Source organism: Protopterus annectens, chromosome 10.part0, assembly GCF_019279795.1.
Source record: "Protopterus annectens isolate FY-2018-M chromosome 10.part0, PAN1.0, whole genome shotgun sequence".
NCBI classification, from domain to species: Eukaryota; Metazoa; Chordata; order Ceratodontiformes; family Protopteridae; genus Protopterus; species Protopterus annectens.
In genome coordinates this window covers 333,012,569-333,038,926 of record NC_056744.1, presented here as the reverse complement: position 1 = coordinate 333,038,926, position 26,358 = coordinate 333,012,569, and positions in this window count along the sequence as shown.

The window sequence follows — 26,358 nt, the reverse complement described above, 5'->3', positions numbered from 1 at the left end:
CATTTAGAAGAGCAGCATTTAAGATCTGTCCCATTTTTTCCGCCTTGATCTCCCTATTATGTTTTGGTGCCATCAGGAATTCTTGTCTGAAGAGGCTGAGAGGTATAATGTCTTTTCCCCTAAAAGTATAATATCTAGTGCAAAAGCAAAGAATTTCGAGAAAGTGCATTCATAATCACAGTCTGGATTAGGTCGGTGGATAATCATTTAAAGTCATATAAAGTTCATGTTCGTCTCCTGGGGATATTTATTTATTTAGTTATTTATTTGTCTTTGTTTACCGGGAAAGTACGACTGGGTAATACCCATTTTCAGAGGAGACCCCGTGAGAAAAGCTCCATTTGCTTGCATTGCATTATACTAAGTTCCAGTTAAATTTACATTTATACACAAACAGTAGTTACATTTATACATGCTAATACTTTACAGAGGTGGAAGTTGCTAAATAAAAAGCCCGTGTGTAACTTAGTGGATTGTGCAGGCAGCAGTTATGTATAAACTGTTTTTCATTTCAGTGAGAGGTTGAGTGTTTTCTGTTTATGGAGAGAATCAAATGGTGAACACAAAATGGCAGCCTTGAGATGAACATGTGTAGGACCAGGCCTGGTTAGGGTGGTTTTAAGCAGTAGTTTAAAACTATTGAGTTTGTCTGGGAGTTTTCATTTGTGTGCGGATACTATTCCAGAACTTAGCTACGTATTGGGAGTAGAGCATATGAGGGATCTTTTTCTATTCTTTTCTTGTTATGTTTGACCTTTACCTGGTATCAATGAATGTTCCTGCACCTCTGATATAGTCATTGACCTTAGCTGGTCTGTATGCGAGATTAATGCAAGTTGCTGCTGTAAAGTTTGTACAACCATAAGTGCATGGAACTGGTTTCATGAATGAAAGGAGTGTTAACTGGAGTTGCAACCACCTTCAAAAAATGTGGACTATGGAAAAACGTTGTTTCTATCAGAACCCGCTCCAGTTTCAGTTACAATGCCCCCACACATATATCGTAGGAGAGTCTGATGAAGGGGCAAGCATGGCAATCACATTGGCCAGCTTCAAAGTCCTTAAAGTGGAAGCCAAGAAGTAGAAGTCTCTTTTTTAATAAAACTGATTGGGGACTTTATTTATTTTTTTAAGGGAGGCAGTTCCTCTTTCTCCGTATGTTGTTCTTGGTTCTTTCTCATTTGAAGCCAAGAAGTAGAAGTCTCTTTTTTAATAAAGCTGGTTAAGGACTTTATTTTTATTTTTAAGGGAGGCAGTTCCTCTTTCTCCATCTGTTCTTCTTGGTTCTTTCTCATTTTCATGTATTCCTCAATGTTATGCCATTTACGTTGACCACCAACAGTACAACAACATTGCCAATGAAAATGTTTGAGGACAATTTGTCTACAAGAAGCAAATGTGTTGACTGAATTAGAAGTAAATAGTATAGCTTTCAGTGGAGAAAATGTTAAGCTTCATAGACTTTTGGTGAAAGTCTGGCATATGAATAAGCTTTCAGACTAAGATGATTCATCTGCAAAGCTCAGCGCAACCAGCAGTTTCTCAAATATGAGAAGAACTGACAAAAGGCATGTCATCTCTGATGTTATAAGGGAGTCTCACAGAAACTTAGGTTTGTACTTTTGTTCTTGCTAGACCAGCATTAGCCATCCCAGAGAAAAGAAAATGCATAGAAGAAATGGTCAAAGCAATGCAGGTCAGCTGGTGAATAAACTTAAATTTTAAGATTTACAGTTTTGGTGACTCTCTTCAAAGAAACATCTTCAGGATAGTTTTCAAAAGGGACTGAGCTCTGAACTGGTATAGCTTAAACTTTCTAGCCTCCTCAAAAATGCTACCAAAATGAAATGTATCCATTGAGCAAAAGGTAATAAAATTCCCCCACTTTTCAGATCAGTGGACTGAATGCTGAAATAGTCCTATCTGAGTTAAATGCCCTGGTGTTGTATTGGATAATATAATGACTTAGTTACATCATGTTTATGCTGTAAAAGTTTAGAACTACAATTTCACAGATGTTACCTCTGAGACCAACTTTAAGATTTTTGGCAACAAACTAAAGAGCTATTTAATGGCCAGATGGAATCATTTGTGTACAACTTGATTTCATAACCCTTTCCATCCTCATAAACCTTCACCTAACTAAACCTTCAGCCTAACAGCCTTGCTATACCTAGATAACCTGACTTTAGTAAATGCCTCAATCTGACTGACTGTGCTAGTATTCCTCTTATGTTTTTTACCTCTTTTAGAACTTTCTCCCCTTCACCTCTTGGACCTTCTTGGCCTGTGCTAGTACTCTCCTGATCATATTACCTCTTCATCTTTTGGACCCCTCCCCTGACCTTTTTCCTACCACATGAACTATCTGGCTTTTTTACTACTATGTATTCTGTTGCTCTGTTCTTATTCACCGTTAATCTATAATATACAGTGACCTCTCCTAAAATGTTTATTTAATGTATTTTCTTCTAAGTTTTAATATTAGTAAAGACATATTAAAATTGGTCTTTCTTTCACCTAGCATGCATTATCTGCTCTAATCATATGCTCAGTCTTTCAATATAAATCCAGATTTTGCCACACAACCTACATATATGTGTTTTACTACTTGGAATGTAGGTATAATTTCTAGAGTATTGTCATTTATTGAAAATCTGTTACCTTATCCATTACAAATATTAATGTATGTTTTATGCAGATGTCACTATATAGTGAAGCTTTTCTCCCTAGGACTCCTCTGAAAAGGGGCCAAAATGTCAGTCTATCAAACCTAACACAATGAAAATAGATAAAAATAAATTAGGTAACCAATTATAAATGATTCAGCATACAGTTTATTTTGTTAAACATTAGTTAGATGTAGGTGCTTTATGCAGAATAAAATAATTTCTGACTCAGAAGAAAATAAAGTTTGTGAACTTTCTTTTTCAATGAAAATTGCTGAATGGCTTAATAACGTCCCTCCAACTTAATGCCTCACTTACAAAAAAATAAAATAAAAAAACAAAAGTTGAGCTGGTCTTGGGATTACTCTCATCACTCTACCTACTTTGTAAAATATCTAGACTGGTTACAACTGAGAAGTACGTTAATGATTTTCCGTATTGATAACACAGTACTTCCTGTTATTCCATTTACCATTATATTGTCTTCTGACTGCAATGGCCAAATAAGGAGCTGTCCAGTACTGAAGTCTGACCGAAGCTCTTGTCTTATCAGTGCACATCATGTGTATTTCCAGATCTGGGGTGCTTCAGGGAGGACTTTTAATTCTCTCTGATTTACAACAATCTCGGATTGCTTAACATATAAAGTAGGACACATTTTATTTGTATTTACTCTTTTTATTTTGATATTGAGTTTAGGTCTGAAGGTTTGCTATGTGATGATTATCATGCAGTGTGGTTTCATGGGGTTCACGTGGTGTATTCTAATGTTTAGATTTTTGGAGAAAACAAAATAGATTTGCTTTTGCAGTCAGATTGTTGTAAAACAAAGATTTTAACTTATTTAACCACTGAGCTGGTTGTGACATAAAGGGATTTTCAAGAGTCATCTGTCACTCTCATTGAAGTGGAAAGATGTGATGAGGAGGTGGTCTGCTCAAAATACATACTGACTGAGTTTTGGAACTTATTTCTATGTGAAGTCTGACCGAACAAAATACCACCCTACAATACATCAAAATGGAAGCTGGACATATGTTTCTTAATAATTTGGGGGTTGGAAGTTGTCATGATGTTTAAGGTCACAAGTAACAAGTACATGGTTTGATTCTAAATAAAGGAAATTAGCTCTGCTTAAAATGGTCTACAAGGGTAGTTAGCCTAGTACTTACGTATGAACCCAAGTAATTGTAAATATGTTTTAATTAAGGCAAACAATCATTATGTTCATAACTTCATAAGAGTGTTATTCTTGTGTTTAGGCTAAAAGGAGATTTATGAACATTGACTCTCCTAGGGATGAATCAAAGTCCCAGTTGCCTACCAAATTATCCAGGTAGTTTTTCAATATATTTATGCCATTTGAAGTAAATATGTAGTGTGAATTTATTATGTTCAGAATAATCTGAGTCAAATAATATCCCTTACTTTAGTTGTATTCAGTGATGATGCACAAATTTATATGCTTGTATGTAGACGTATTATGATAGATTGTTAAAGTAAGAGAAGCCTGAATAATTTTATCACTAAAGGCTTTATAGGCTGGTATTATTTTCCTTTGTATTACCCATACTGCATTGTGAATAATTTTAACTGTTTGCATCTATCTATTTTTATTTATTTATTTATTTAACATTTGTTAACTGGGAAAGTCTGACTTGGAACAAAGCCAATTTTTAGCAGAGGCCCGGGAAGAAAGGCTCCAGATACATGTCTTTGTAATGTGGGAGGAAACCGGAGCAAGCCCACATGAACACAGGGAGGACATGCAGATTCCACACAGAAGGCACCCCAGCCGAGAATCAAACTTGAGAACCTCTTGCTGTGAGGCAACAATGCTACCGCTCCACCACTGCGCCGTCCATCTATCTTTCTATCTATCATCTAACTAAGTAATGTAATGCATGATCTGATACTTTAGTAAATTTTTATTGCATTGGTTTAGAGTTTCTTAAGCTGATGGATTGAGAAGATACCTAAAATGTTATTGTATTCAGTTACAGGTTGTATAAGTATTTAAAACAACTCTGGCAACTTATCATCATCACACAGGGAAATGTTTTTTTAACATCAAACCTGCTTAATGACTTTACCTTTGATGTATTCTATGTACTTATCAAATATGAATTTTGAACTTTTATGTATTCCTGTATCTTTGTAGTCTGGTATGTCTTCTAAAATATTCCTTTGGAGGAAAATGGATGTCAGATTCTGCAAATATTACAAGTTTATACTTCCCTTGACTGAATTGTATCCTATATCTGATGCCAAGCTTACAATTTCTTGTAAATAATTGTTTACCATAACCAATGCTTCATCAGATAGCAGTTTAAAATCTAATTTGTCCTCATCTGCATATTTACTTTTCCAGCAATGATTATTCAGTGGGACACCACCAAAAACTAGATTCGATGGTATGGAGCTCAAAATGGACCTCTGAATGAAATCTGGGAGTTTTTCACAACATATCCCTCAAAGTATTAATTGCTGAGTTTCATCTTTTAGCCAGTTATCATTCTAGAGTAAAACATAAGGATATGCATTATTTGCAGATAAGGCATGGCGTACTACATTTTGTGAGAAGGAGACAAATGCCTTAGGCAGATCTAAATACATCACTCCTGCTGAAAATCCCAAGTCAGTTGTCATAGTTATAAGACAGTAAAATGATTCCAAGTTAGTGTAGTTCTGCCTTTAACAATACTGTGTCGATTTGTATTAGTACTTATTCTAAATGCATTATTACATATTCTATAATATAATGTTTGAAACATTTACCTAGTATTTATGTTAGATTAATTGGTGTGTAGTTCTTAATTTTATATATATTACCTTTTTATGTATATGTGTTATTTGGAAGTTTTCCATGAAATAACTATTATTCATCTTCATAATAATTTGTTAAAGATCTTAAGTGGTATTGGGTTCAGTTCTTCACTCAGGTTTTGGAGCATCAGAGAAGATGACTGGTGCAGTCCCGTAGAATTATTGAATCTAATTGTCATATTGAGGATTCATTGGGATTATCTATCTGTGAATGTTTTACATGATTTTGATTTATTTTGATTCATTCATTCAGCTCACTTTTAACCTGGAATACAGATGACTTTTTCATATATGTTAAATATATTCTCAATATACAAGGCTATTGTGATCCTTGTATTATTTTAATTGTTGTATGATTATGTCTAAATTGGGCTTCCACTGAAAATGGCCTTCTGCCTACCTGGGCAAACAGGTTATCAAAAGATGCATGCATTCTTATATACCAGCTTATATAGCAAATACATAATCCAATATAGTCAGATCGTATTTGTTTTCAGTGTACAGTAATCATACTAAAGTCATTTGATTTTTTATCTCATATATTATAAATTATGACTGAAGTTCAGAGTATACTGTTTAAATATGCCATTTTATTAATTTCTTCAACTTTTGTTTACTTATTGTTGATAAATGCACCTGTTTTCTGCTATATACTAGTATGGTTTACCTTCATATTGTTGAAGTGCACGTGCCAGGGCAGATGTGCGAAAGTACGATTTCAAAAGTTGGGAATGTCGACACTGAATTGCCGAAATCACAATTGAGCGAATGCCAGTGTGCATTTTCTCATGTGAATTTGGCAATTTGGAATGCAGATTGCGCTACAGTGGGGATTGGAACATGTACCCCTTCCCTCACTGTAGTGCAGTCTCCAATTTAGTATATTAAATTATCAGGTGGTGTGGGGGATGCAGGGGGACTTGCCCCCCTGCATGATGGTGTTTGGCGACATCCGTAATTGTCGGGTGTTTTGAAAACATTTGACATTCCTGGAATGTTGAATTTGTTGATCAGCTCTTTCGGTGTTTTAAACATTCGAAAGTGCAGTTTCCACCTATGTGAGTCAGATATTTGCCTGCTTGCAAATTTTGTTTGCCACCTTGTAAAGGTAAACCTACTAATACTCCATGTATATTCCAGGGTGAACACTCATTTCTGTCTTTGTAGGAATAATGTTTATGTTTTGTAATTTATATTATTAAATCTTGTATGTCTGGAGTTTTTCTCCCAGGTATCCACCATCAAGGGGTTCTTCAAAGCTGGACTTTCTGCTCAGCAAACAAAAAAGTAAAAAAGAAACAATAAAGAAATAAGACAGCTGACTGGCAACACGTTTAGGATACTCCATGTGTATGTATGTATGTCTGGAAAGAAATGTTGCATGTTTGTGTGTGGGTCTGTATGAGCATGTCTCTATTTGTGTGCATGTTCATGTTTATGTGTCTGTGTGAGCACGCGTGTGTGCTTGTCTGTGTGTGTGTGTCTATGTCTATATATCTATGTGTATCATCCTATGTGTTTGTTGTGTGTGTGTATGTCTATGTTTTTATGTGTTTGTTTTGTTTTGTGTGTGTGCCTCTTGTCTGTGTGTCTGCATGTGTGTATGTGTGCCTATGTCTGTGTTTTAGCTAATTTGTTTTTTTTTTGGTGTGTGTGTGTTTGTGTGCAAGTTTGCATGCCTTTCTATGTTGTGCGTGTGTGTGTGTGTGTGTGTGTGTGTGTGTGTGTGTGTGTGTGTGTGTGTGTGTGTGTAAGTTTGTATACCTGTCTATGTTTTGTGTGTGTGTGTGTAAGTTTGTATGCCTGACTATGTTTTTGTTTGTGTGTGTCTGTATGTGTGTGTGGTAGGTTGCAAGCATAAGCATGCATAGGAGGATCTGTAACCCAAGGCTTGAGGGAAGTAGCTAGGGAGGTACCTGATTCTCAAGGAAAAGGGGAATCTCTATACTGGAACAATGGGTCACTGTATAAAGAGTGGACCCCTGAGGGAGGGCTTGAAGGTGAGGTAATACAGCAGTTGGTAGTGCTCAGAGCCTAACGTCTGGCACTTCTAGCCATATCCCATTACATTCCCTTTGGAGTTCATATTGGCATAAAATGTACCAAGAGACATATTATGCAGGACTTTTATTGGCCTGAGATTGGAAGGGATGTAACAGGGTACTGCAGGACCTGTGAGCAGTGGAAAAAAATAGGCAAGGCAGGAGATAAGGTCAAAGCTCCTTTGCTGCCTTTGCCTGTGATAGAGGAGGTATTTCAGGGGGTAGCTATGGATAGTGTGGGGCCTCTGAGCACACCAAGTTCCACAGGGAAGAATTATATCCTGGTGCTGGTAGATTATGCTACTAGATACCCTGAGGCATTGGCTCTGTCCTCCATAAAGGTGGAGAAGGTGGCAAATGCTTTGCTACAGATTTTCAGCAGGGTAGGTTTCCCAAGAGAAATACTGACTGACAGAGATGCCAATTTCATGTCAGACCTGCTGGCTTGTCTGTGGGAGTGCTGTGGGGTGAAGCACCTAAAGACCACCCCCTACCACCCCCAGACTAATGGACTTGTGGAGAGGTTAAACTCTACACTAAAGACCATGCTACAGGCATTTGCAGACCAGTTTATGAGAGAGAGTGGGAAAATATTTGCCCCATCTGTTGTTTGCTTACAGAGAGGTACCGCAGGAATCTACAGGAATCTACAGGTTTTTGCCCTTTGAGTTGTTGTATAGGCATAGGGTGAGGGACCTCTAGATTTGATTTGTGATGAGTGGGCTGGTGAGTGCGAATCCCACAAGGAGTCTGTTATGGCATATATCCTAAACCTCAGGACAAGGCTTAGGGAGCTCATGGGCTTGGCCAGGAGAACCTGGCAGGAGCTCAACTGCAGAAAAAGGTCTGGTATGACAGGAATGCTTGAGCCAGTGAATATGCTGTGGGACATTAGGTGATGGTACTCATTCCTGTCAGACACAATAAACTGTAGGCAGCTTGGGAGGGACCCTTCAAGGTAGTAAGGAAGGTCAGTGATGTTAACTACATGGTAGAACTGCTAGGCAGGAGGTGCAGGCACAAAATGTACCATATTAACATGATGAAACCTTACCATGATAGGGAGGCCCTTGTGCTGAGTATTTGCAGTGGTGGCAGGAGGAGGCTGAGGGGGATCTGGTGACTGATCTCAGTGAGGCTTGGACTGACACCTCACTGGAAGGCATAGCAATGTCCCACTGGCTGTCCCCTACTCAGGTTCAAGAAATCTGAGCAGTGTTGCAGGAGTTTGGGGACATGTTCACTGGGAAACCAGGGTGCACCCACCTGGTGCAGCACCCTGTGGATACAGGACCCCAAAGGCCTATTAAGCAGGCTCCTTACAGGGTGCCTGAGAGAGTCAAACAGACTCTGAGGGAGGAGATACAGGAAATGTTGGAACTAGGGATAATCCAAGAGTTCAGCAGTCCCTGGGCCTCCCCAGTGGTGCTCGTACCAAATAAGGATGGCAGCACCAGGTTATGTGTGGACTACAGGAATCTAAATCGTCACACAGAGTCATATGCTTATCCCATGCCTAGGACAGATGAAGCCCTAGAGCAGGATCTGACAATTACTGATTTTACCAAGGGGAACTGGCAGGTGCCCTTGATTCCCAGCATTAGAAATATGTCAGCCTGTGACTCCTTTTGGCTTGTATGAGTTTATAAAGATGTCCTTTGGGATGTAAAATGTCCCAATGACTTTCCAGAGGCTGGCAGATCATATCCTAGCAGGAGCAGAAGGCTGTGCCCTTGCTTACCTGGATAATATTGTATCTACAGCCATTCCTGGCAAGAGCACCTTCAGCATATTAGGGAGGTGCTGGGCAGACTGCAGAGGGCAGGGTTGATCATTAAACCCAGTATCAGAGGGGTATGGTAGAGGTCTCCTACCTGGGATATAAAGTGGGGAGTAGTGAAATCAGCCAGAAACTGCCAAAGTGGAAGTCGCTCAGGGATGGCCTGCTCCTGTTACTAAAAAAACAGGTGAGGGCATTCTTAGGGGCAGCGAGGTACTATAGAAAGTTTGTCCCCAATTATAGTACCATAGTGCTCCTCTCACAGACCTGACAAGAAAAACAGGCTAGATAAGGTAGTGTGGAACCCAGCATGTAAGCAGGCATTCCATAAGCTTAAAGCAGCTTTGGGAGGACAACCTGTGTTAGCCAGTCCAGATTACAATAAATAATTTGTGGTGCAGGTGGACACTTCAAACCAAGGGGTGGGACTGTACTTAGAGAGAGAGAAGAGCACCCAGGGGTATATCTCAGCTGTAGACTCCAACCCAGGGAGGAATGCTATGCAGCTGTAGAAAAGGAATGTCCAGCCATACTACTGGCATTGCAGAAACTTCAGCCGTATCTGTATGGAAGGAAATTCACTGTAGTTACAGACCACAGTCCCTTAACATGGCTACATAGAGCCAGCCAGCAAAATGCCAAGTTATTAAGGTGGAGCTTAGGATTGCAGGCATATGACATGACAGGACAACACTGTAGTGGAGTCAGCAATGCCAATGCAGACGGGCTTGCAAGACAGGGAACTGGGTAACATATTCCCAGATAGGCTTATTTCTGTCAAGCCATGTTTCTCAAGGGTCATATAAAAAACTAGCATGAGTCTTCAAAGGTGGGGAGAGATGTAACAATAGGAGGTAATGCCAGTCATGACAGGGAGAAGTAGGGCAGCAATTATAAGACGTGCAATACAACTAGCTGGAATTTTATAAATAATTGAATATCATTAGTATATCAACCTGATTTGTACAGATGATTGTGCTGAAAATGTATTTGTGAGCCTTGCTTGTGTTAATTGTGTTAAAATGTATTAACAGTGCACCCTGCTGAAATGAAGAGAAATGTACATGTATTAAAGTATCTGAACTAAATGTATATGTTTTAATAGAGGAGACTGGCAAAGCAATGGTTAACCAGCTGGCTTAGTTTAAGAGAAATAAGGGAAATGTAAATGATCTGTTAAATCATTGAATCCCATTCTTCAGTGCTGAGTAGGCCTGGAGCCAGTAGGTCTGGGAGCAGCCATTATCTGTTAACTTTTGTAAAGAAGGAGGCACGTGTTGTTAATGTTTCTAGCTCCTAAGCATTGCCATAAAAGCTCTAAATGTGTATTATAGCAGTCTGCCAAAGTCCTGTCTCAAACTTCAAAAGGAGATATTATGGGAATGAGATGAGATCATTCTGCAAGTCATCTTGGATATTATATTTTACAGGGAGTAATCTCAGAATATAGAGTATTCTGTATGGGGCCTGACTAGAAAGACTGCTTACGTATTTCATCTTGCCTTGCCCAAGGAAGTTACTAGGGAACAATAAAATTCTCTTAGATTCAGTCAGGAATATACAGAAGCTTAGTTTAGATATTGTTTTTCTTTATTTATCTGAGTCTGTCCTTCAATGTTCTTTTCGATACTTCCTGTGATTTGAACTCTGTGGTTTACTGTGTATATATATTCAGTATTTTCATGCTCTTTTATTTATTATTAAATATATTTATAACTTTTATGGTGGCTAATCTTGTAGATAATACGTAAACTTTGATATTTATTTGGTGACACTGTGTGGGCCACTCCAGAAGGTCTAGCCATCTTGATGAACTATTTATTTATTTAACATTTGTTTACCGGGAAAGTCTGACTTGGAACAAAGCCAATTTTCAGTGAAGACCTGGGGAGAAACACTCTAGATGCATGTCTTTGTAATGTGGGAGGAAACCAGAGTACCCGGGGAAAACCCACACGAATGCAGGGAGGATATGCAGACTCCGCACAGAAGGCACTCCAGCCGAGAATCGGACTGGAGAACCTCTTGCTGTGAGGTGACAATGCTACCACTGCAGCACTGTGCTGGCTATTTGTATTAGTATTAATATTACACAGCATAATTGGACACCCTTGTTAAGGGGCTTAGAGTAGTTGATTGTGTAGTGTCTAGTGGCAGTGAATCTACCTTATACTCTGGGCAGAAAGGGGCACAGCAAGTAAATCTGTGCCAGCCTTTCTCAAGCATGTGTGTGTGAAAAATAAATCTCTCAGTGTGTTTATGTCAGCTATTTGGGGCAGGGACATGAAGCACTGGATTTACAGAGAGGGTGCTACAGGACTTGGCTTGGACAATCGGCTGAGGACCTAAACCTACAGCTGTACCAGTGGGGAGTCTTATTGGGGATCTAGAGTGAGACAGATTTAGAGACGTCCAGACCCCGAGCTGAGAGTGCTCCTTGTGTGCTCTTAAGGGAAACTGTACTTGATGCAGAGAGTTCTGCATCTGGAAATATTGAGTGTATCCATTTGTATTCCAAGTGAACGTCCATCTCCAGTGTCAGTAGTGAGGATTCAGGCTCCTTGTTTACTGGCCCAGCATGGGGATGACCGACAGTGGTACCCATCACATATTGGTAGCAGTGGTGGGTGTCACACAACCATAGTGAAAAGGAAAAAAAATCACATGAGGATTGACCCATATGTGTCTGTCTGTGTGTTTCTGTCTTTTTGTCTATCTATGTGAGATCATACTTCTGAGTGGTAAACTCGGTCACCTTTTTTGCACGGCAGTGTTGAGCAAGGGTATTGCATGCCCACATCTGATGAAGTAACTTTAAACAAAAATGTATTGTGACAACGAATTGTGTCAACGTTAATGTTATAGCAGAATAAACTTGTTGGTTTGAATCTCCCTCCATGGCTTCATTGTTTCGCCTTACATCGCATTTTCTTGCATTTACTGGTGTCATTGTGCTTTGATGATCACTTTTGGTTATGAGATCATACTTCAGTACATCAAATGTTTTCAAAGCAGTTGTTTTTTTTGTTATTGAAACTCTGGTTTATCTCAGGATGCAAGAATATGATTTGGGAGATTGCTACTTAGTGGAGAGTGGGATTTTGCCCTTTCCTCACTGTTGTGTGATATTGGAGTTGGTATATATAATTAGCACCACATATGAGGTGCAGGGAGCCTGCCGCCTACATAAAATGCAGTTTTGTTTGTTTTTTTCTTTCTTTCTTTTTTATTTTTTATTTAGTGCATTTCAACCACTTCTGTTTGATTCAGTGTATGTTGATGTAGTGGGTCAGCAATATAGTGAAGGATAATCATATATCCATATATTGAAAAGGTAAACTATCAAATGAGAACTAATCAAAAACTACACATACACACACACACACACATATATATATATATATATATATATATATATATATATATGTGTGTGTGTGTGTGTGTGTGTATAAACTCACTGTGATTTAGGTTACCAAAACAAAAAGAAAGCCAAAGGTTAATGAGTCAAGACGCCTCATAAGTACGTAGGTAAGTACTACGATATCAGTCTGCTGTCTATCACAAGCCTGGCCAAGAAACAGACATCAGTATCAAACCCTGTACCTTGTAACTGTCAGATAAAGACCTTAACCATTATGCCAGCTTGCCCCTCCCCGAGAAACTTCCTCCCCTTTGCATAGCAGAGGATGGTTTCAGTCCCTTGACTTCCAGCTTTTGGCAACAGAATGCTTCCGCTGTGCTATCCTGATTTGCTTTTGATATCTATAGCTTTATGTCTCTCTCTCTCTCAATATATATATATATATATATATATATATATATATATATATATATATATAATATACATGGGTCTACTTTACTTGATTGAAATTTCAAAATCTCAAACAAGAAACGTAGAAACTCACTTAAGCAAAAGTGCACTACATTGAAAGTGCACTTTTGCAAAAGCTGATTCAAAACAAACTACTACAGACATTATTTTGCAGGGGGCAAGCCCCCCCACAACCCCCAACTTAAATATACTAACTCCGTGATCGCACTACAATGGGGAAAAGGATATATTTCATTATCCCCACTGTAATGTGCTTCCATGAATCAGCTTTTGCGAAACTGCACTGTCAATGTAGTGCACTTTTGCTTAAGTGGGTTCAATTTTCTGTTTGTCGAAAAAGTGTATTTTCGACAAACAGAAGTAGACCCATATATATATATATATATATATATATATATATATATATATATATATAATAGGTTTACTATCAAAATGCTATGAAGTATTCGAACAACATATGTTCAAATACTTCATAGTTCGGCAGGTGATGTGAGCGAACGTTATCATTGCGAATGGACTGTGCATTCGCAATTATAACGTTCGCTCATGTAAGGGGATCACGGTACAGTGCGGTTAGGGAAATACATCCCTTTCCTCACTGTAGTGCGATCTCGGAGTTGGAATATTAAGTTAGGGGGTGTGGGGTGCAGGAGGGCTTGCCCCCCCTGCATAGATGTGAGTGTAGGCTAGTTAGGTAGGGAGTTAAGAGAAGGGTGGGAGTGCTATTAATTGTCGAAAATGTCACGGGCGACATTTTCGACAATTAACAGCTGTTTTCGACATTAGGTGCATACGGAAATGTTCATTTCCGATGTTAAAATTCGAAGTTAGGTACACTTTTATTTTTATTTTCGAATTTTTGATAGTAAACCATATATATATATATATATATATATATATATATATATATATATAGATAGATAGATAGATAAACACACAAACACAAACACACTCATCTAGACAGGTAGATAATTTGTGTTTGTGTGCTGTGTGTGAGCATGTGCACATGTACCTACCTAGGTATATATGAGTGATATGTGTTTCATCATGGCACACATTTACCGCATGAGCTGGTTTTGGTAAATTTCGTCAGCTGTTACAATGGTCCAGTTACACTGCAGTTGAACTGTGGCAGTTCAACTGTTATATAATTTCAGGAGTTATCCTCTTTCCTCATAGCTGTGTGTCTGTGGAGTTAGTATATTTAATTTCTTGGGGTGTGGGAGTCAAAGCCCTATACGCAAAAGCAATGTTTTTGTTTTTTTAAGTGATCGCAAATGTACCTCATTCATTAACATTTGTGATCACTTTAGTTTAGTGTGCTTTTTTTATTAGGTGATCAGTGATGTTAACAAAACAGTCATGTATATATATATATATATATATATATATATATATATATATATGTACTTTTGAAGAACGAAAGTTCACTACTTCGAACTTCAAAAGTACACCCACACTAACGCGAAAGTGCACTTTCACGAACCCACTAGAACGAACGGGCTAACAGTTATGGACCTTAGGGTTAGGGCACAGGTTAGGAGAAGGGGATAGTTAGTAGGGCTATCCCCTTACCTTGACCCATGCCCTAACCCTAAGGTCTGTGACTATCGCACCACAGTGGAGGACATAGCCCATTTTTCAATGTCCTCCATTGTGGTGCGGTAGGTTCAGTCTAGTGAGCTTAAGCGAAAGTGCACTTTCGTTAAAGTGCACTTTCGCTTAAGTGGGGATGTAATAATAAAAAGTGTGAGATACCAGCCACGAAATGAAGATGCAAAAAAGTTCTCTGAGTAGAAATACGTTGCACACACTGATAAAATCCAACTGCAATTGAATATCCAATACGTTTTATTAAAAAAACAGAGATGAGCGCTTTCGCGTGGTTCATCCACGCTTCATCAGATAACAATTAATTAACTGCTATGCATTTATATATCCGCTTACGCGGGAAAAGCTATCAATTAAAATAATTAATTAATTTAATTAAAACTTTACTAAAATATACATTCATTACAAATCTCATATTCTTATTATAACTTTTATACTAAATATAAAAATCTTGTACAGACAATAAAATGCTGACGAATACTTTATTATTTCATTTGTCGTCAAGCTATCATATTGTGTTGCTCCGTATATATCAAATTCCTTAAATGAGATCTCCAAATAAATCTGCCTAAATATTATATTCATTTGCAGTATATCTACATGATTAAATATATTATTACCTTATATGTGTGCATATATATATATAAACTAAACTGTTATTTTAAAATTCATGTTACAAATATATTTTTATTTTTATTTATATTTATTCCCATATATTTGTATATATATGTTTACTATTGGACATGCACTCCTATTATTTCTCATACATACTTGTAAATATAACTAGATTTGTGTATATAATATCCAAAATGTAGGTATAATTTATGTATTATAAATAATATTGCTGTATATATAAATAATTTATCAAAATAAAATAAAATAAAATATAAAAATAAAGATATGTATTGGTCATATTTGATTATATGCATGACTAAACTGAAAATAATACATATCACAGATGTATATGATAAATAAATAAATAATCATTCATTTAAGTCTAAATAAATTAATAATTTATAATTTAGTTATTGATTTCATATACATAATATAATACTCTCAATTAATTTTGTATGTAATAAATAAATGTTATTTAAATGCCTAACTCAAAAGATAATAAAAAACTTAATATTATATACAAATATATTACAACTTTTTATGTGAATATATAAGATATATATGGAAGGTGTGCAGAAAATTGTATGGGAAGAAATATATACATGTATTATTTCCTGCCCAACAGTGCTGGCTTAATAGATAAATAATTATTAATACCAGGAGAAAGATGTGCACCAAGTTTTAGTATCCAATTTAATTCGGCTAGTGCCAAATCATTTTCCAGATCACCACCTCTGGTATTTTGTGGTACTATTTGTAACACTCTAAAACAAAACTGGTGTGTGGGATAATCTATAATATGTCTGGCTAACGCATTGGTTTCTATAGCCTTGCGGATGTCATATAGGTGATTATAGATTCTATCCTGTAATCTTCTTTTTGTTAACCCTACATAAAAGGCTTGGCAAGCTGTACATGTTGCAAGATAAATAAGATTACGTGTATTACAATCAGTATGGAACCTAGGGGTAAAAGTGAAGTCAGCTGTGGGATGTTTAAATATCTGAGTATCAGTGATGTAACTACATCTGTTACACTGTTGACATGCAAATGTGCCCATATTCAATGGTTCAGAAGTATCTATGCTATACTTATTTATCCTTGTACAGTGGTCATTACATAGGATCCTTTTTAGATTCCTACTATTTTTATATAGGAATCTAGGTCTTACACCTATAATTTCTTTAGTATGTGCATCCATGGTAAGGATATTCCAATTTTTTTGAATTATTTGTTGAACCTTTTTGATATCACTAGTATATGTAATAATATAATCTATCTTGTTATTGATGCTATTCAGCCCCTTATAACTTCTGTAAGTATTATTATTGTTTTTAAACTGGACTATATATCCATTCCCAATGGAATCTTTATCTCCCAGGACATCATGTCTGATATTCTTTACCATTTCTGGTTCATAGCCTCTATTAATAAATAAAATTTCCATGGAGTTAGCTTCTTTCAATAGATCTTCAGGTTTAGTACAGAGTCTAGATATTCTTGTAAATTGACTCTTAACTATGCCATAAAAAGTATGTCTCGGATGCATACTATCAAATGTTAAGATAGCATTCTTCCATACTGGTTTTCTGTATAGGGAAGAGGTGATAGTACTTCCTGCTGTTATATTAAGAGTGACATCAAGAAAATGTATTTCTTTTGGTGAACTTTCCTTGGTGAACCTAAGAAATGTGGTGGTAGTTTCAAGATGTTCCAAAAATAGATCAAAAGAATGCAAAGTACCCTCCCAGATGATTAGTATATCGTCCACAAAGCGTTTGTAAAATCTGACAGATTGAAACATGTCGTTGCTGAATAGATGTAGTTTTTCCCACCAAAGTACCACAAGGTTGGCATAGGTGTTCGCACAGGGGGTGCCCATAGCCACCCCCCATTGCTGTAAATAGTATGTATCACCAAATAGGAACACATTATTGGTGAGTACTAATTCAAGCAACTGGCATATAAAGATAACTCTGTCATTTGTAAATGTAGTCTCATTAATCAAAAGTTCCCTTATAAATTGTATACCAGTGTCATTTGGTATTGATGTAAATAAGCTTTTTACATCAAGTGTTATAAGTAAGCTTTGTTGTGCATTATTTAGTTCTAGAGTACTTAAGCTATCTAATAAGTCATAAGTATCCTTTAAGATAGTAGAAAACTGGTTCACAATGGGTCTCAAAGTGTCTTCTAAAAAGGCTGAGATGTGAGCTGTAGCCCAATTGTCTCCTGATACAATAGGTCTTAATGGAATAGGAAATATATCCTTATGTATTTTTGGTATACCTTTAATTAATGGTATGGTGGGATGCTGTATAGAGAAATACTCAAAAGTCTCTAGGCTAATTTGACGACACATGAGAAGGTCATATAGAACATCTTTTACTATTTGTATGATTTTAATTACCTCTCTAGAAGATATTTGAATATAAGTGTCATCATCTGCCAACATATTAGACATATTAGTTATATATTCTGATGCGTCTAATACTACTACTCCTCCCCCTTTGTCTGCTGGTTTCACAACTATGTTTTGATTCTGTATAAGATTAGATAGGGAAAGTGATTCTGATTGTGTTAGGTTGTAAAATCTTCCCTTCTTTTCAACTTTAGTGAAAAGTTTATAATATTCATCTTCACATATCTTTAGAAAACATTCTATATGTGATGGCATAGCTGGTATAAAAGTGCTCTTGCGTTTATAACGTACAGCTTGTGTTTGAACATTAGTAACTTCACTATCAGTGGCAAATAATAATTTTAAGCTCAGTCTTCTACAAAAAAGTCTTAAGTCAATCAGTGTTGCGTTCAATGTAGCTGGGGTAGCTGGAATAAAATTAAGTCCTCGATTTAAAACACTAACACTTGAATCATCCAACACGCAACTAGAGTAGTTAAACAGCAAACAAGAAGTCAGTATTTTTTTCTTCTGTTCTGCGTGAATTGCTCCGCTGAGTATTTCCTTTTGCGAGAGTCCCTGCTGTGGGATCGCCCTCTTGTTTGTTGCACAAACTGTTTTTTTTGGTATGGTAAAAAAGATAAGGAAGGTGCAGGTATATTAGAGGTATTTTTAGGTATCGCTCCTGTTGCACAAGGTGACTGGTTAGTGAAAAGTGCTTCTTGGTTCGGAGGGGGTGTGTCGGCAATTAACTGATCATTGCCGTTAGCACCAGAAGTAGTTGCAATCAATATGTCATTGTTAATTAAAGATGCTGGAGCATGTGGCAACGGTTGAACAGTTAATGGAGTTGTAAGCGCTTCCCTATATTTATTAGATGTTGTTGGTAATTCCAATTGTTGAGTTGAGGCCGTAGATTGAGAAGCTTGGTGTCTGGGCCAAATAAACACTTGGCCCTTTTGGAAGTCATTGTGATCACGTATAAGCTTTCTTTGCTTAGTAATTCTAAGCCTGTCACTGAACGCATTAATCTGTGTGAATACATTACTTATCTTATTCAGACAGTGATCGGAAACAAAGCGTTCAGTAATCTCTTTGTAAATAAGGTCCGTTTTACTTCTCAAGTCTGTTTCCAAAGGTAGAACATATTTGAGCATGAGTTTGGCATAACTAAAGCCTAGTTCGATGTTCAGATCTTGCCATGTGTGGGGATGTACTTTCCCATTTTGAAAAAGTAAATTTTCATTGTAGGAAAGTACACCCATATATATATATATATATATATATATATATATATATATATACATACATGCACACACACATTACATATTTTATTTATCCTTGCTGTTATTGCCTAAGTCATGCCTGAAAAGATCCAAGAAAGATCAGTTTACTTATCTGGATAGGATAAACAAATAAATAAATATTAAATAATACACTGCGGGGTTAGATGGGAATATGTTTACATACCCCAAAAAAGGGAAATTCCCCTGAGCAGCATCAGCAATTATGTCATAAGTACAGAACTTCTATGTAAGTTTGAGTACCTTTAGCTCAAATGTCACAAACCTGCTGCTGGTTGTTATTTAAAGAACTGCTTGCCTAACTAGCAGTAAATGGGCAACACAGCAAAATAAAATTTCCCCCATGGTTCCCTAATGTAAGGAAAGAACCTCATCTCTGTAGATATACTGCCTCCAAAGTCTCATCGGCTGAGATGACATCAGTGTGTTTTATTCTGCTCATGCTCAAATAAATGCACGTTCAAATGGGGACAAATTACATGTAGGCAGAGACTGGGAGTAGAACCTCTAGTTAAAGCTAAGATGAAGTGAAAAGAAGGCCAACATGTTCTTGCCTTTGCCCCTCCCCAGCAAAGGAAAAAAAGTTCAAACAACATAGGGTTGAGCCATTTCATGGGACACTAAAGCTGTAGAAGCTTTCCTTGATGTCAGACAGAGCTGATATATGACCAAAATGTCATTGTAGAGAGAAAGCGATCACAGGAAGAAATGAAAGATCACAAAAAGCAGGCAATAAAAGAGAACAGAGCCAAGTACTGCATATGAAAACCTCTGTAGAAATCCAGACTGTTTTTAATTCTATTTTGCTTTGCAATGAGACTCTATTTCTTAAAGATGTAAGATCTAGGAGAGCTGCCAGATGTCAAGGCCAGACAGATGGAGGTTGGCACGCTCCTAAAGGAAACTGGCTTTGCTGAAGCTATCTTAGCTGTCAGTTAGATGTTGTAGTTTAAAAGGTAAAACTTCTAATTACTTTGCCTTCGTTGCAAATAGGAAATGTTTTCTTGTTATAATTTTAACACTAGTTCACTGAGGTGGAAAATGTAGTACCTGCAGATATTTGGAAACTGGGGCTACAGTGAACATATAAAGCATTGTTGATGGCACCGGCAGGTTTGTCTGCTCCTCTAGGCCCCTAGGATATCATATTACTGTATTAAAGTGAGGGGCTACAGCCAGAAAGGAAAGAAAGGAAAAAAAATATTTTCTGTTGCATATTTTTATTTAATGGAGAAATCAGCAAAGCAAACAAAGAGACCATTAAACTGCCAAGACTTCAGGTGTTAGAATGGGTACATATACATGCAGTAGCAAAGCTAGGGTGGGATGAAGGTGGCAACTACCCCAGGTGCAAATTGCTTGCTGCAGTTTAAATGCAAAAAAAAAGATTTTTTTTCTTATTCTTTTTAAGTATAACTAGAGTGCTGTAGTACTCAGTGTGTAGTTTAAACTGTAATAGCCCACTTCCTATATTTATAGCAAGCGCTTTGCTAGAATTTAAAAGTAAAAGAAACATTTATTTATTTATTTATTTTACTAAAATCTGTGGAAGGAGGATTGGGACAGGGAGCAGAAATAGGACCAGATTGGCCCTTGCATTTTAGCAGCCCGAGGTACCTGATTGCAGACTGTTTTTTTTGCTCATCTCTTGCAGAGTGGCAGGTGGGAAGGGACTGCAAATTTATTATTTTTAAAATGTTCTGTAATACTGTGACAAGTGATGGTCCCACCACTGCCAACCAATATGTCATGATCCCACCACTGCCAACCAATATGTGATGCCCCCTCTCTTGGCCAGTGATCAAGGAGCCTCAATCTTCACCACTGACACCGGTGGGAGACCATTCACTTTGAGAGAAATAGATACACACAGTATTTTCAGATGCAGCTCTCTGCTCCAAGTACAATTTCCCTTAAGAGCATACAGGGAACACAGTCATCCTGGGGTTTGGATTGCTTTATGTTTGTCTCCCTCCAGGAGCCAAGTAAGGCTCCCCACTAGCACAGCTATAGGATTAAGTCCTCAGCTGAATTTCAAAGCCAAGTCCTCCAGTACCCTCTCTGTGAATCCAGTGCTTTGTGTCACTGCCCCAAGTAGCTGATACACACACACACACACACACACACACACACACACACACACACACACACACACACACACACACACGGGAAAGGCTGGCACAGATTTACTAGCTATGCCCCCTTCTGCTCAGGCTATAATGTAGGTATCACTGCCACCAGGCACTCCCCCAGCCAGCTACTCTTAGGCCCTTAGAAAAGGGTATCCAACTATACTGTGCAATATTAATACTAATACAAATGGCAGTAGTTGACCTCACAACAAGACTCTCAGGAGAGGCCCCACAGTGTCACCAAATAAATATAAGCACTCTCAAAGGTTAAATATTTTCTAAAACGACCAGCCACAATAAATGTTTTAAATATATTTAATAATAAGTAATAAAAGAACATGAAAACACTGCATATATATTCATAGCAAACTACAGAGTTCAAATCACAGGAAATATTAAAAAAAAATACTGATGGACAGACTCAGACAAATGCAGAAAAACAGTAATAAACTATTCTTGCTATATATTCCTGACTGATATAAAGATATTACATTTCCCTAATAACTTACTTGGGAAGGCAAGATGAAATACATGAGCAGTCTTTCTAGTCAGGCTCCCAAATAGAATTCTCAATAATGTGAGATTTCTCTTTGTAATATCTAAAACTTCCAAGATGGTTAGCAGAATGACCTCATCTAGTCACCTAACTCTTCTTACACTATTCCCCTTTGAAGCTTGAGGCAGAATGCTATAATAGATATGATAAGATGCATATCTAAAGTTTTGCTAATGTTTATGGCAGTGTCTGGGGCTTCCCCTGTTTTGACTGAGCTAATGAACAAAGGCTTCTTCCAGATATGTTTTCTCCATTCCCATTCAGAGCTGTGAGATAAGCACTTCCATGGCCCAACAGGTAGTCCAATTAACAGTATTCTTCTTAAAGTAAGAAGTAAGTTAGCTGTTTAACCCCTTCTCTTCCAGTGTCCTTTGCTAACATATATACATACAGTCTCACATGTATATTCCTTCTCTGTCCAGCAGAACCCACTGTTGAAACATTTTTTAACACTAGTAACCAATAGGCTGGTTGCATAAGTGTGCACACCGTTAAACTAATACTTTGTTGTGTGTGCACACCCTTAAACTAATACTTTATTGAAGCACCTTTTGATTTAATTACAGCATTCAGTCTTCTGGGGTACACCCCTGCCAGCAATTAAAGAGACTCTGATTAACCCCAAATAAAGTACAGCTGTCCTAGTAGGATTTTCCTGACATTTATTTGCCTGCTATAGCAAAAACCATTGTTCGCAGAGAGTTTACAAAGCATCAAAGGGATCTCATTGTTGAAAGGTATCAGTCAGCAGAAGGATACAACAAAATTTCCACAGAATGGAACACAGTGAAGATAGTCATCAAAAAGTGGAGACAATATGGGACAAGAGTGACCTTGCAAAGAACTAGATGTCCCTCCAAAACTGATGAAAAGACAAGACAAAAACTGGCCAGGGAGGTTGCCAAGAGACCTACAGCAACACTGAAGGAGCTGCAGGAATTTCTGGCAAGTACTGGTTGTGTACTATATGTGACAGTAATCTCCAGTATTCTCCATATGTCTGGACTATGGGGTACAGTTGCAAGATGGAAGCCTTTTCTTACACAGAAAAACATCCAGACCTGGCTAAAATTTGCAGAACAACACATCATGTCTCCCAAAAGCATGTGGGAAAATGTGTTATGGTCTGATGAGACCAAGGCTGAACTTTTTGGCCACAATTCCAAAAGGTACATTTGGCACAAAAACAACACTTTGCATCACCAAAAGAACACCATCCCCATAGTGAACCATGGTGGTGGCAGTATCATGCTTTGGGGTTGCTTTTCTTCAGATGGAACTGGGCTTTAGTCATGGTGGAGGGAATTATGAACAGGTCCAAATACTGGTCCAGAACCTTCAGGTGTCTGCTAGAAAGCTGAAGATGAGGAATTTCACCTTTTAACATGACAATGACCCCAAGCATACATCCAAATCAACAAAAGAATGGCTTCACCAGAAGAAAATTAAAGTTCTGGAATGGCCCAGCCAGAGCCCAGACCTAAATCAAATAGAAAATCTGTGGGGTGACTGAAGAGGGCTGTACACAAGAGATGACCTCATAATCTGACAGATTTGGAGTGCTTTTCCAAGGAGTGGACAAATATTGCCAAGTCAAGATGTGCCATGCTGATAGACTCCTACCCAAGAAGACTGAATGCTGTAATTAAGTCAAAAAGGTGCTTCAATAAAGTATTAGTTTAAGGGTGCACACACTTATGCAACCAGCTTATTGTACATTTTTTATTTTTTATATTTTCCCTCTAACAGATTTGTTTGCTTTTCAATTGAATTGTACAGGTTATAGGTCACATTAAAGGTGGGAAAAGTTTTGAAATGATTTATTGTGGTCTCGTTTTTTTATATCACAAAAACCTGGCATTTTAATAGGGGTGTGTACACTTTTTATATCCACTGTATAACATCAGTTAAACAGAGACAGTGAGCTAGCAGCAGTAGGAGAGAAATGGTATAAAGTATTTGATAAGTAAACAGTATTCATGGTTTGTTGTGAGGAGTTTTCATGGGATAAGACTGAGACACCATAAATGATTTTCACCATCAGTTAACTATTAAATTAACTGCATTTTCAATTGGATGCTTTTTTACTGAAAATGGAAGATACAGTAACCCTTTAAACAGAATCAGTAGAATTTTTAAATTGTTATATGTATGAGTAATTGTACAACTGAGTCTAAGAAGTTAACATCAGTTTCCAGAGTGGGATAGTCATAGCAAATACAACAAGGCATACCAGAAACATTATCACCATGTACAATATTTACAGCTTTATATGCGTATAGATTCACACGTCTAGCATGCATATAGTAATAGGTTTATAAGGTTTACTGGTTTGTTCTAGGCTCATGACCACCAGGGTCTTTACAAGCCTAGCCTTGCAACCCAACCCAGTTTTGTATGTTAGTTGGGGATTCATTTACTTACTACCTCTACCCATTAGAGACATGAAGACCACACCGGGGGTGACGTTTTGATTTCCCATACAATGATACAAAGCATTTTGCTGTATATAAGGTAAATGTAGCAACTAATTCAATAACCACTATATGTAATATAATTGCCTCTTGTCCCTTGCTGTAAGGTCTTGTTTGTGAATAATATGGTTCCCAGAGTTGTTTGGTTAGATGTATGTGGACTACGACAGTTGTCCTTGCATCAACCACAGACCTCTTCAACTACCACCCTGCTGCATTTCTCTCCCCTCTGCCCAAACTCTTAGAAAGATGCATACACTCCCAACTCCTAACCCATCGTGTAAACAGCAAACAACTCTGCCCCACTCAGCATGGTTTTCGAACACACCACAGCACAACAGCTCTGCTTAGTTTCTCAGAAACCATGAATGCCAACAGAAACAAAGAAAACCTGATATCCTCCCTGCATTTGACACAGTATGACATCACCTCCTAATCAATGAGCTATCTTCCCTCTCACTATCTCACTATCTCACTCAGCTCTTCTTCAGCCCTGTAACTATCTCTCCAACAGACAACGGGCCGTAAACTGTAATCAGGACCTGTCCTCCTTCCTCCTTCCCTCCCTCCCTCCCTGTTTCTGTAAGTGTACCACAAGGGTCTCTTCTAGGCCCAGTACTTTTCAATATTTTCACAAACAACCTACCTCTCAACTTCTTAGCTTAAGAAATCTGGATAACACAGCTTTTAACTATTTATCTTATCACCTTAGAAGGTGGCTAGAATAACAGGAATTGTGTTAGCATGCATTTTTATGAAGGATATAAAGTCTGAAACTTAATGTATGTCATTATTTAGTGACACCAATCCTCATTGATTTGCCAGAAAACCACGAATGTTATGATGAGCAGATCAAAACTATTAGGGGAAAATCTGGATATTTTGTGAAAATCTGGACATTTGAGAGGTATGTGACCACAATCATTTGCTCAGCCTCATCCCTTCCACTACTTTAACAAATGTCTCAGGACTCCTTCACTTCCATACAAATATTGCTAAAGGTTCATCAGCTAATCTTAAAAACACCCCCCCCTCAAATTAATCCTTTTCACTCCCAGATCTCTTTCAACAACTAGTACACCCTTTACTATTACCTCAACAAACAAAACCACCATAGAAACTGTAGCACATACCAAAATACTGGGAGTATAATAGACAATAACCTAAAATTTGATCTGCATATCACCCAGGCAATCAAGAAAACTCATGAAAAACTGGGCTTCTCTACCAAAACAAACCATACCTCACAGACTCAAGAAAATTCTTAGCATCATTGCACCTTCTCCCCTCCCTTCTTTATGTATCACCCATATTAACCAGCCTACTACCTTCATTAACGAATACAACCAACCCTACTAAATACGCTTTAACTTTTTTGAGATAGAAGGAATGTTTAGACTCTAATGTTATTTCAAGGGGTGAGGAATTCCATAATTTATACACTGCCTCCATAGTGATCATTAGATTTTGTTGTGGCTAATTTCTTTTAATTCATTTATCCATCCTGTCGTGTACTATATATTTTGACTAAGTGACTTGATTACAGCTTTAGTTTCTTTACAATGCTACGCAATGCTTTGAGTTGGAACAAAGTTAGGGTTTGTTTTATTTTAACTATTTTATTTTGTCTAGAGTTATGTAGTGACGAGTGCTATAAGGGAGGTTTGAATTTTGTTTTTGTTAACAGTTTCTGAGAATGTATGCTGTTGTAGGTTGGTGTAGATAGAAGAAGCATATAGCAGAGTTGGAAGTAAAACTATACAAGCTGTAGTTAATAATTCAGATTGTGTTAAGTATGGTCATAATTTCTAGCACATGCCAAACTTTACATTACATTCTGTAATGCTATAATCTCTGAATTTTAAACATAGATAGAGATAGATGGAGATAGACAAAGAGGTATGCAGATGTACATATGCATATTGGGGTTTTAAGCTTTAGTTAAACATGATGTTAACAATACGGGTCAGTTTATGGCACAGTTTTCATGCATGTGATGTAATACAATGCTACTGTATTTTAGTATGTATTATTGAATTTTAGTATGTATTAAGAAATTATTTTGCAAAAAAGCAAATTTATTAATCTGAACAGGAGCAGAAAAAGCAATTTATGC